Raw genomic sequence first — 5122 nt, 5'->3', positions numbered from 1 at the left:
TCACCAATGGTCAATGATTTAATCAATTATGACAATGTAGTGAAGCTTCTATAAAAACTGGAGGACAGGCTCTGGGGAGCTTCCAGTTTGGTGAACATGTGGAGAGTAGGAGAAGTTGTACACTGGGAGGGAGCATGGAAGCTGTGCACATTTCCCCTATGTAAATCTTCCATCTGGCTCTTCCTAAGTTACATCCCTCTATAGTAAACCAGTGATGTAGTAAGTAAAATGTTTCTTTGGGATCTATAAGCCATTCTAGCAAATTTATCAAACTTCTAATTTATAGTCAATCATGCAGAAGTACAGGTGACAACCTGGACTTGTGACTGGCAGCTGAAGTCTAAGGAGGGTATCACTAGACCCTGTGGTTTATAGCAGGTTTATCAGAAGAAGCAAAAATAATAACCTAAAGCTTTTTCTGTTATTTATCAAGTTGAGCTTATTCCCTGCCATTCCTGGATTTCTGAGAGTTTTTAGTTTTTATCATAACTAGGTGCTGAATTTTATCAAATACTTTATCATTGTGATCATGTGATTTTAATTCTTTAGCTTGTTGATGTGATGGATTATATTGACTGGGTTTCAAATATTGAATCAGCCTTACTTTCCTATTCTAAACCCCATTTGATTATTTAAAATATTTTTATGTATAACTGAATTCTATTTGTTATATCTCAATACTGTGCATCTATCTCCATGCAGGATATAACTCTGTAGTTTTCTTTTTTGTTGTTCTTTGTCTTGTTTAATGCCAGAGGAATGCCTATTTCATGGAACAAGTTAGAAAGTATCCCCCTTTATCTAATTTTCTGGAAAAATTTCATAGAATATGTGTTAATTGCTCTTTAAACATGTGATCAGATTCTTCAGCCAAACCATCTGGCTCTGGAGATTTCTTTTTTAGAGGAATTTTAAATTACAAATTCAGATAATCTATGTAACATATTTTTAGTGTTATATATTTTATACCAGTTTCACAGTTGTGAACAGTTTATACACTTTGAGAAATTGGTACATTTCATCTAATTGTCAAATTTATCTGTGTAGAGTTATTCATGGTGTTCCCTTATTATCTTTTTGATGTCTATAGAGTCTATAGTGATATAGCCTGTTTCATTCCTGAAACTAATAGTTTGCTTCTTTACTCTTTTTTTTTTTCCTTTGCCACTATTACTAGGGCTTACCAATTTTGTTTTTCTTTTCAAAGAACCAGAGTCCCTCTGCCTCAGTGTTGTGGTTGATCAGTCATTAAGTTGTGTTTGACTCTAAGCAACCCCATAAACTGCAGCACACCAGGCTTCCTTGTCCTTCACTATCTCCCTGAGTTTGCTCAAACTCAAGTCCATAAAGTCAGTGATACCATCCAACCATCTCATCCTCTTGAATGATTATATTGACTGATTTTCAAATATTGAATCAGCCTTGCTTTCCTATTACAAACCCCATTTGATTATTTTAAATATCTTTATGTATATCAATTCTATTTGTTATATCTCAATACTGTGCATCTATCTCCATGTAGGGTATATAATACTGTGCATCTGTCTCCATGATGCCCCCTTCTCCTCTTGCCCTCAGTCTTTTCCAGCATCAGGGTCTTTTCCAATGAGTTGGCTCTTTGAATCAGGTGGCCAAATTATTGGAGCTTCAGCTTCAGCATCAGTCTTTCCAGTGAATATTCAGGGTTGATTTTCCTTTAGGAGTGACTGGTTTATCTCCTGGTTGTCCAAGGGACTCTCTTCTCTCTGCCCCATTAGTTTTCTCTATTGTTTTTCTATTTGTTTGTATTTATTTCTATTCTTCTTGTTATGTCATTCCTTTCTCTTGTATTTGGTATATTTTATTCTTTTTTCTAATTTTTAAAGTTGGAAGCTTAGAATATTGATTTGAAGCTTTTTTGCTTATGGCAAATAGATGGGGAAACAGTGGAAACAGTGAAAGACTTTATTTTGGGGGGCTCCAAAATCACTGCAGATGGTGACTGCAGCCTTGAAATTAAAAGATGCTTACTCCTTGGAAGAAAAGTTATGACCAATTTAGATGGCATATTAAAAATCAGAGACATTACTTTGCCAATAAAGGTCTATCTAGTCAAAACTATGGTTTTTCCGGTGGTCATGTATGGATGTGAGAGTAGGACTATAAAGAAAGTTGAGCACCGAAGAATTGATGCTTTTGAGCCGTGGTGTTGGAGAAGACTCTTGAGAATCCCTTGGACAGCAAAGTGATCCAACCAGTCCATCCTAAAGGAAATCAGTCCTGGGTGTTCATTGGAAGGACTGATGCTGAAGCTGAAACTCCAATACTTTGGCCACCTGATGCAAATAACTGACTCATTGGAAAAGACCCGGATGCTGGGAAAGACTGAGGGCAGGAGGAGAAGGGGATGAAAGAGGATGGTTGGATGGCATCACTGACTCAATGGACATGAGTTTGAGTGAACTCCAGGAGTTGGTGATGGACAGGGAGGCCTGGTGTGCTGCAGTCCATGGGGTCGCAAAGAGTCGGACGCAACTGAACAACTGAATTGAATTGAACAGATACTGCATTTTCTGCAAATGAAAGGTTTGTGGCAATCCTTCACTGAGCAAATCTTTTAGCCCATTCCAACAGCACTTGCTCACTTTGTGTCTCTGTGTTTCATTTTGGTAATTCTCACACTGTTTCATATTTTTTTCATGGTGTTCCAATGTGCTGTTGTTGAATGGAACATTCCCTAAATGTTGATTAGATCCTATAGGTTGATGATATTATTGAATTTTTCTACACTTGTGATTTTGTCTAGTTTTTCCATCACTGGTGAGAGAAAGATGTTGAAGTCTCCAACTAGAACTATTGATTTCTTTATTTTTTCTTTCAATTCTTTCATTTTTACATTACTTGTTTTTATTTGGTGCATACAAACTTAGGATTACTGTCTTCTAGGTGAATTTACCCTTTCTTCATTATATAATTTACCTCTCTGTCCCTGATAAATTTCTTTCCTTTTGTCTGATATTAATATAACTATCCCTACTTTTTTGTTAATGTTTGCATGGTATATCTTTCCAAATTTTAAAATTTCAGGGATGGCTGGGTGCCTGTGGAGCCCAGGCTACAGCATGGCTGCCTCCCACCCTGCTGAAGAGGCTGAGGATGGAATCCAAAAGTGGAAGAAAGAGGAGGAGAAAGAGGAGGAGGCAGCCGTGGGGCCATGCATGGGACAGGAGGCTCCGAGGAAGGCCCCGGAGGAAGGCAAGCTGGACTTACACCCGCTGATCAACAGGTGGGCTCTGTGGTTCTTCAAGAATGACTGCAGCCTAGCCTGGCAGAACAACCTGCATCGGGTCACCAAGTTCAACACCGTGGAGGACTTCTGGGTGATACATAATAATAACCAGCTGGCCAGTAAGCTCTCTTCCGGCTGTGACTATGCCCTGTTCAAGGATGGCATTAAGCCCATGTGGGAAGACAGCAGGAATAAGCAGGTTGGCCGCTGGCTGGTCAGCCTCACCAAGCAGCAGCACCACATTGAGCTGGTCCACCTGTGGCTGGAGACACTGCTGTGTATCATCAGGGAGAGCTTTGGGGAGCCCAGCCAGGAAGTGTGTGGGGCCGTTATCAACATCCGAGCCAAGGGGGACAAGATTGCTGTGTGGACATGGGAGGCAGAGAACCAGGAGGGCGTGCTCCACATTGGGTGTGTCTACAAAGAGTGCCTGGGCCTCTCCACAAAGACCATCATTGGGTAACAGGCCCATGCAGATAAAGCCACCAAGAGCAACTCCTTAGCCAGGAATAAATTTGTTGTGTGAGAGGACCCTGAGGCCCCCATTGCTGTGTGTATTCATTTCTCAAGGGGGCTGGACTGGGCTGAGGGCAGGTGGCATGTTTCTCCCCTATCCTGGGGCCTAGGGGTGAGTAGCCAACTTGAGGGTCCAGAGCAGTGGAAAGGTGGAGAAAACCCTGGGCTTTTAAACCCTGGGGGTCTGGGTTGGGTACAGTGTGGTGAGGTGAGTCATTGGTGCAGGAGGTGGTATGGCAAGTGGAAAGAGAACAGGAGAGAATCCTAGGATTCAGGACTAACTCCATGCCCCCCTCCTTGGGGAAAGAAGTTAGGTGTTCTGAAAGCCAGTCTCTTCCATTTGGGGGAGGGGAGTTCAAGGCCACTGACAGAGCCGGAGCTCAGGGACAGGAGTGGGGGCGCTGAGTGATCACTCTGCTTTAAAAACTTTTATGGGTTGCCTCTCATCAGATTTGTAGCCTTGGAGCCTATGCTTTATCCCACACCTTCACTCAGCCAGAGTAGCCAGGTGGGGTTGATGAGGGCCTGGCCCAGGAGAGGTGATCAGGCCTTACTGTGGCTCTGCCAGAGGTGGATTAACCAGAAGGTGAAGCTTAAGCCCTTTTCTCTTCCTGTTCTAAATAAATACTTTAAACAAAATGGAAAAAAAAAATATTTCAAGCTATCTATATTTTTATATTTATTTAAGATGAGTTTCTTATAGACAGCAAATAGTTAAGCCATGTTTTCATTTGTTCTCTTTAACCAACTGCCAATTTCTATTTTTTAATTGATATATTTATACTACTTTTAATGTAATTATTGATATTTTAGAAATGCCATTTTTGTGGGCTCTCTCCTTTTTATATTTCTATTCTCTTTCTCCTCTTCCCTGTGTTTTATTTGAACATATTTAGATTACCATTTATTTGAAGTGTTTTTGAGTGTATGCTTTTGTGTAACTTCTTTAGTAGCGATCTAGGTATTAGGCTTCCCTAGTGGCTCATTCCCATGGATGGAGGAGCCTGGAAGGCTGCAGTCCATGGGGTTGCTGAGGGTTGGACACGACTGAGCGACTTCACTTTCACTTTCATGCGTTGGAGTGGAAATGGCAACCCACTCCAGTGTTCTTGCCTGGAGAATCTCAGGGATGGAGGAGCCTGGTGGGTTGCCATCTATGGGGTCACACAGAGTCAGACACAACTGAAGTGACTTAACAGCAGCAGCAGCAGTGGCTCATTGGTAAAGAATCTGCCAATGCAGGAGAATGTGGGTTAGATTTCCGGGTTGGCAAGATTCCCTGGAGAAGCAAATGGCAACTCACTCCAATATTCTTGCCTGGGAAATCCCATGGACAGA

The 5122-nt window shown here is 41.5% G+C and overlaps 1 pseudogene; it reads left to right on the top strand.

Annotated features, from left to right (window-relative positions):
• The first annotated feature begins 3101 nt into the window (after positions 1–3101).
• LOC129555980 (eukaryotic translation initiation factor 4E type 1B pseudogene) lies at positions 3102–3794 on the top strand (annotated as a pseudogene).
• The last annotated feature ends 1328 nt before the right edge of the window (positions 3795–5122 follow it).

Source organism: Moschus berezovskii, chromosome 12 (assembly GCF_049115385.1).
Source record: "Moschus berezovskii isolate FMDL1 chromosome 12, NW_MosBer_1.0, whole genome shotgun sequence".
Lineage (NCBI taxonomy): Eukaryota > Metazoa > Chordata > Mammalia > Artiodactyla > Moschidae > Moschus > Moschus berezovskii.
The sequence above is the reverse complement of the archived record's forward strand: the minus strand, read 5'-3'. Positions and strand labels throughout refer to the sequence as shown.